The sequence below is a fragment of the Amblyomma mixtum genome, chromosome 10 (genome assembly GCF_055824585.1).
Source record: "Amblyomma mixtum isolate Tamu chromosome 10, ASM5582458v1, whole genome shotgun sequence".
Classification (NCBI taxonomy): Eukaryota; Metazoa; Arthropoda; class Arachnida; order Ixodida; family Ixodidae; genus Amblyomma; species Amblyomma mixtum.
The window spans coordinates 71,931,889-71,939,073 of record NC_143021.1 but is presented as its reverse complement, the minus strand read 5'-3'; positions in this window follow the sequence as shown (position 1 = coordinate 71,939,073).

The window sequence follows — 7,185 nt, the reverse complement described above, 5'->3', positions numbered from 1 at the left end:
GTTTGCAAGTTTGCAAGTTTGAGAGTTTGCAAGTTGGCAAGTTACCAAGTTTGAGAGTTTGCAAGTTGGCAAGTTTGCAAGTTTGCAAGTTGGCAAGTTAGCAAGTTTGCAAGTTAGCAAGTTTGAAAGTTAGCAAGTTTGCAAGTTATCAAGTTTGAGACTTTGCAAGTTTGCAAGTTTGAGAGTTTGCAAGTTTCCAAGTTTGCAAGTTTGCAAGTTTCCAAGTTTGAGAGTTCGCAAGTTTGCAAGTTTGAGAGTTTGCAAGTTTGAGAGTTTGCAAGTTTGCAAGTTTGCAAGTTTGCAAGTTTGAGAGTTTGCAAGTTGGCAAGTTTGCAAGTTTGCAACTTGGCAAGTTAGCAAGTTTGCAAGTTAGCAAGTTTGAAAGTTAGCAAGTTTGCAAGTTACCAAGTTTGAGAGTTTGCAAGTTTGCAAGTTTGAGAGTTTGCAAGTTTCCAAGTTTGCAAGTTTGCAAGTTTCCAAGTTTGAGAGTTCGCAAGTTTGCAAGTTTGAGAGTTCGCAAGTTTGAGAGTTTGCAAGTTGGCAAGTTTGCAAGTTTGCAAGTTTGAAAGTTTGAAAGTTTGCAAGTTTGCAAGTTTGCAAGTTTGAGAGTTTGCAAGTTTGAGAGTTTGCAAGTTTGCAAGTTTGCAAGTTTGCAGGTTGGCAAGTTGGCAAGTTTGCAAGTTTGAGAGTTTGAGAGTTTGCAAGTTTGAGAGTTTGCAAGTTTGCAAGTTTGCAAGTTTGCAAGTTTGAGAGTTCGCAAGTTTGCAAGTTTGAGAGTTTGCAAGTTCGAGAGTTTGGAAGTTTGCAAGTTTGAGAGTTTGCAAGTTTGAGAGTTTGCAAGTTGGCAAGTTTGCCACTTCGCAAGTTTGAAAGTTTGCAAGTTTGCAAGTTTGAGAGTTTGCAAGTTTGAGAGTCTGCAAGTTTGCAAGTTTGCAAGTTAGCAAGTTGGCAAGTTGGCAAGTTGGCAAGTTTGCAAGTTGGCAAGTTTGAGAGTTTGAAAGTTTGCAAGTTGGCAAGTTTGCAAGTTTGAGAGTTTGCAAGTTTGCAAGTTTGAGAGTTTCCAAGTTTGCAAGTTTGCAAGTTTGCATGTTTGCAAGTTTGAGAGTTTGCAAGTGGGCAAGTTGGCAAGTTTGCAAGTTTGCAAGTTGGCAAGTTAGCAAGTTTGCAAGTTAGCAAGTTTGAAAGTTAGCAAGTTTGCAAGTTAGCAAGTTTGAGACTTTGCAAGTTTGCAAGTTTGAGAGTTTGCAAGTTTCCAAGTTTGCAAGTTTGCAAGTTTCCAAGTTTGAGAGTTCGCAAGTTTGCAAGTTTGAGAGTTTGCAAGTTTGAGAGTTTGCAAGTTTGAGAGTTTGCAAGTTTGAGAGTTTGCAAGTTGGCAAGTTTGCAATTTTGCAAGTTTGAAAGTTTGAAAGTTTGAAAGTTTGAAAGTTTGCAAATTTGCAAGTTTGCAAGTTTGAGAGTTCGCAAGTTTGAGAGTTTGCAAGTTGGCAAGTTGGCAAGTTTGCAAGTTTGAGAATTTGAGAGTTTGCAAGTTTGAGAGTTTGCAAGTTTGCAAGTTTGCAAGTTTGCAAGTTTGCAAGTTTGAGAGTTCGCAAGTTTGCAAGTTTGAGAGTTTGCAATTTTGAGAGTTTGCAAGTTTGAGAGTTTGCAAGTTAGCAAGTTTGCAAGTTAGCAAGTTTGAAAGTTAGCAAGTTTGCAAGTTAGCAAGTTTGAGAGTTTGCAAGTTTGCAAGTATGAGAGTTTCCAAGTTTGCAAGTTTGCAAGTTTGCAAGTTTGCAAGTTTGCAAGTTTGCAAGTTTGCAAGTTTGAGAGTTCGCAAGTTTGCAAGTTTGAGAGTTTGCAAGTTTGAGAGTTTGCAAGTTTGAGAGTTTGCAAGTTTGCAAGTTTGAGAGTTTGCAAGTTTGAGAGTTTGCAAGTTGGCAAGTTTGCAAGTTTGCAAGTTTGAAAGTTTGCAAGTTTGCAAGTTTGAGAGTTTGCAAGTTTGAGAGTTTGCAAGTTTGCAAGTTTCCAAGTTTGCAAGTTTGCAAGTTTGAGAGTTTGCAAGTTTGAGAGTTTGCAAGTTTACAATTTTGCAAGTTTGCAAGTTAGCAACTTGGCAAGTTTGCAAGTTGGCAAGTTTGCAAGTTTTCAAGTTTGCAAGTTTGAGAGTTTGCAAGTTGGCAAGTTGGCAAGTTTGCAAGTTTGCAAGTTGGCAAGTTAGCAAGTTTGCAAGTTAGCAAGTTTGAAAGTTAGCAAGTTTGCAAGTTAGCAAGTTTGAGAGTTTGCAAGTTTGCAAGTTTGAGAGTTTGCAAGTTTCCAAGTTTGAGAGTTCGCAAGTTTGCAAGTTTGCAAGTTTGAAAGTTTGCAAGTTTGAGAGTTTGCAAGTTTGAGAGTTTGCAAGTTTGCAAGTTGTAGAGTTTGCAAGTTTGAGTGTTTGCAAGTTGGCAAGTTTGCAAGTTTGCAAGTTTGAAAGTTTGAAAGTGTGAAAGTTTGCAAGTTTGCAAGTTTGAGAGTTTGCAAGTTTGAGAGTTTGCAAGTTTGCAAGTTTGCAAGTTGGCAAGTTGGCAAATTTGCAAGTTTGCAAGTTTGAGAGTTTGAGAGTTTGCAAGTTTGAGAGTTTGCAAGTTGGCAAGTTTGCAAGTTTGAGAGTTTGCAAGTTTGCAAGTTTGCAAGTTTGAGAGTTTGCAAGTTTGCAAGTTTGAGAGTTTGCAAGTTTGAGAGTTTGCAAGTTTGCAAGTTGGCAAGTTCGCAAGTTTGCAAGTTTGCAAGTTTGAGAGTTTGCAAGTTGGCAAGTTACCAAGTTTGAGAGTTTGCAAGTTTGCAAGTTTGAGAGTTTGCAAGTTTCCAAGTTTGCAAGTTTGCAAGTTTCCAAGTTTGAGAGTTCGCAAGTTTGCAAGTTTGAGAGTTCGCAAGTTTGAGAGTTTGCAAGTTGGCAAGTTTGCAAGTTTGCAAGTTTGAAAGTTTGAAAGTTTGCAAGTTTGCAAGTTTGCAAGTTTGAGAGTTTGCAAGTTTGAGAGTTTGCAAGTTTGCAAGTTTGCAAGTTTGCAGGTTGGCAAGTTGGCAAGTTTGCAAGTTTGAGAGTTTGAGAGTTTGCAAGTTTGAGAGTTTGCAAGTTTGCAAGTTTGCAAGTTTGCAAGTTTGAGAGTTCGCAAGTTTGCAAGTTTGAGAGTTTGCAAGTTCGAGAGTTTGGAAGTTTGCAAGTTTGAGAGTTTGCAAGTTTGAGAGTTTGCAAGTTGGCAAGTTTGCCACTTCGCAAGTTTGAAAGTTTGCAAGTTTGCAAGTTTGAGAGTTTGCAAGTTTGAGAGTCTGCAAGTTTGCAAGTTTGCAAGTTAGCAAGTTGGCAAGTTGGCAAGTTGGCAAGTTTGCAAGTTGGCAAGTTTGAGAGTTTGAAAGTTTGCAAGTTGGCAAGTTTGCAAGTTTGAGAGTTTGCAAGTTTGCAAGTTTGAGAGTTTCCAAGTTTGCAAGTTTGCAAGTTTGCATGTTTGCAAGTTTGAGAGTTTGCAAGTGGGCAAGTTGGCAAGTTTGCAAGTTTGCAAGTTGGCAAGTTAGCAAGTTTGCAAGTTAGCAAGTTTGAAAGTTAGCAAGTTTGCAAGTTAGCAAGTTTGAGACTTTGCAAGTTTGCAAGTTTGAGAGTTTGCAAGTTTCCAAGTTTGCAAGTTTGCAAGTTTCCAAGTTTGAGAGTTCGCAAGTTTGCAAGTTTGAGAGTTTGCAAGTTTGAGAGTTTGCAAGTTTGAGAGTTTGCAAGTTTGAGAGTTTGCAAGTTGGCAAGTTTGCAATTTTGCAAGTTTGAAAGTTTGAAAGTTTGAAAGTTTGCAAATTTGCAAGTTTGCAAGTTTGAGAGTTCGCAAGTTTGAGAGTTTGCAAGTTGGCAAGTTGGCAAGTTTGCAAGTTTGAGAATTTGAGAGTTTGCAAGTTTGAGAGTTTGCAAGTTTGCAAGTTTGCAAGTTTGCAAGTTTGCAAGTTTGAGTTCGCAAGTTTGCAAGTTTGAGAGTTTGCAATTTTGAGAGTTTGCAAGTTTGAGAGTTTGCAAGTTAGCAAGTTTGCAAGTTAGCAAGTTTGAAAGTTAGCAAGTTTGCAAGTTAGCAAGTTTGAGAGTTTGCAAGTTTGCAAGTATGAGAGTTTCCAAGTTTGCAAGTTTGCAAGTTTGCAAGTTTGCAAGTTTGCAAGTTTGCAAGTTTGCAAGTTTGAGAGTTCGCAAGTTTGCAAGTTTGAGAGTTTGCAAGTTTGAGAGTTTGCAAGTTTGAGAGTTTGCAAGTTTGCAAGTTTGAGAGTTTGCAAGTTTGAGAGTTTGCAAGTTGGCAAGTTTGCAAGTTTGCAAGTTTGAAAGTTTGCAAGTTTGCAAGTTTGAGAGTTTGCAAGTTTGAGAGTTTGCAAGTTTGCAAGTTTCCAAGTTTGCAAGTTTGCAAGTTTGAGAGTTTGCAAGTTTGAGAGTTTGCAAGTTTACAATTTTGCAAGTTTGCAAGTTAGCAACTTGGCAAGTTTGCAAGTTGGCAAGTTTGCAAGTTTTCAAGTTTGCAAGTTTGAGAGTTTGCAAGTTGGCAAGTTGGCAAGTTTGCAAGTTTGCAAGTTGGCAAGTTAGCAAGTTTGCAAGTTAGCAAGTTTGAAAGTTAGCAAGTTTGCAAGTTAGCAAGTTTGAGAGTTTGCAAGTTTGCAAGTTTGAGAGTTTGCAAGTTTCCAAGTTTGAGAGTTCGCAAGTTTGCAAGTTTGCAAGTTTGAAAGTTTGCAAGTTTGTGAGTTTGCAAGTTTGAGAGTTTGCAAGTTTGCAAGTTGTAGAGTTTGCAAGTTTGAGAGTTTGCAAGTTGGCAAGTTTGCAAGTTTGCAAGTTTGAAAGTTTGAAAGTGTGAAAGTTTGCAAGTTTGCAAGTTTGAGAGTTTGCAAGTTTGAGAGTTTGCAAGTTTGCAAGTTTGCAAGTTGGCAAGTTGGCAAATTTGCAAGTTTGCAAGTTTGAGAGTTTGAGAGTTTGCAAGTTTGAGAGTTTGCAAGTTGGCAAGTTTGCAAGTTTGAGAGTTTGCAAGTTTGCAAGTTTGCAAGTTTGAGAGTTTGCAAGTTTGCAAGTTTGAGAGTTTGCAAGTTTGAGAGTTTGCAAGTTTGCAAGTTGGCAAGTTCGCAAGTTTGCAAGTTTGCAAGTTTGAGAGTTTGCAAGTTGGCAAGTTGGCAAGTTTGCAAGCTTGCAACTTGGCAAGTTAGCAAGTTTGCAAGTTAGCAAGTTTGAAAGTTAGCAAGTTTGCAAGTTTGAGAGTTTGCAAGTTCGAGAGTTTGGAAGTTTGCAAGTTTGAGAGTTTGCAAGTTTGCAAGTTTCCAAGTTTGCAAGTTTGCAAGTTTGAGAGTTTGCAAGTTTGAGAGTTTGCAAGTTTACAATTTTGCAAGTTTGCAAGTTAGCAACTTGGCAAGTTTTCAAGTTTGCAAGTTTGAGAGTTTGCAAGTTGGCAAGTTGGCAAGTTTGCAAGTTTGCAAGTTGGCAAGTTAGCAAGTTTGCAAGTTAGCAAGTTTGAAAGTTAGCAAGTTTGCAAGTTAGCAAGTTTGAGAGTTTGCAAGTTTGCAAGTTTGAGAGTTTGCAAGTTTCCAAGTTTGAGAGTTCGCAAGTTTGCAAGTTTGCAAGTTTGAAAGTTTGCAAGTTTGAGAGTTTGCAAGTTTGAGAGTTTGCAAGTTTGCAAGTTGTAGAGTTTGCAAGTTTGAGAGTTTGCAAGTTGGCAAGTTTGCAAGTTTGCAAGTTTGAAAGTTTGAAAGTTTGAAAGTGTGAAAGTTTGCAAGTTTGCAAGTTTGCAAGTTTGAGAGTTTGCAAGTTTGAGAGTTTGCAAGTTTGCAAGTTTGCAAGTTGGCAAGTTGGCAAATTTGCAAGTTTGCAAGTTTGAGAGTTTGAGAGTTTGCAAGTTTGAGAGTTTGCAAGTTGGCAAGTTTGCAAGTTTGAGAGTTTGCAAGTTTGCAAGTTTGCAAGTTTGAGAGTTTGCAAGTTTGCAAGTTTGAGAGTTTGCAAGTTTGAGAGTTTGCAAGTTTGCAAGTTGGCAAGTTTGCAAGTTTGCAAGTTTGCAAGTTTGAGAGTTTGCAAGTTGGCAAGTTGGCAAGTTTGCAAGTTTGCAACTTGGCAAGTTAGCAAGTTTGCAAGTTAGCAAGTTTGAAAGTTAGCAAGTTTGCAAGTTACCAAGTTTGAGAGTTTGCAAGTTTGCAAGTTTGAGAATTTGCAAGTTTCCAAGTTTGCAAGTTTGCAAGTTTCCAAGTTTGAGAGTTCGCAAGTTTGCAAGTTTGAGAGTTCGCAAGTTTGAGAGTTTGCAAGTTGGCAAGTTTGCAAGTTTGCAAGTTTGAAAGTTTGAAAGTTTGCAAGTTTGCAAGTTTGCAAGTTTGAGAGTTTGCAAGTTTGAGAGTTTGCAAGTTTGCAAGTTTGCAAGTTTGAAAGTTTGCAAGTTTCCAGGTTGGCAAGTTGGCAAGTTTGCAAGTTTGAGAGTTTGAGAGTTTGCAAGTTTGAGAGTTTGCAAGTTTGCAAGTTTGCAAGTTTGCAAGTTTGAGAGTTCGCAAGTTTGCAAGTTTGAGAGTTTGCAAGTTCGAGAGTTTGGAAGTTTGCAAGTTTGAGAGTTTGCAAGTTTGCAAGTTTCCAAGTTTGCAAGTTTGCAAGTTTGAGAGTTTGCAAGTTTGAGAGTTTGCAAGTTTACAATTTTGCAAGTTTGCAAGTTAGCAACTTGGCAAGTTTTCAAGTTTGCAAGTTTGAGAGTTTGCAAGTTGGCAAGTTGGCAAGTTTGCAAGTTTGCAAGTTGGCAAGTTAGCAAGTTTGCAAGTTAGCAAGTTTGAAAGTTAGCAAGTTTGCAAGTTAGCAAGTTTGAGAGTTTGCAAGTTTGCAAGTTTGAGAGTTTGCAAGTTTCCAAGTTTGAGAGTTCGGAAGTTTGCAAGTTTGCAAGTTTGAAAGTTTGCAAGTTTGAGAGTTTGCAAGTTTGAGAGTTTGCAAGTTTGCAAGTTGTAGAGTTTGCAAGTTTGAGAGTTTGCAAGTTGGCAAGTTTGCAAGTTTGCAAGTTTGAAAGTTTGAAAGTTTGAAAGTGTGAAAGTTTGCAAGTTTGCAAGTTTGCAAGTTTGAGAGTTTGCAAGTTTGAGAGTTTGCAAGTTTGCAAGTTTGCAAGTTGGCAAGTTGGCAAATTTGCAAGTTTGCAAGTTTGAGAGTTTGAGAGTTTGCAAGTTTGAGAGTTTGCAAGTTGGCAAGTTTGCAAGTTTGAGAGTTTGCAAGTT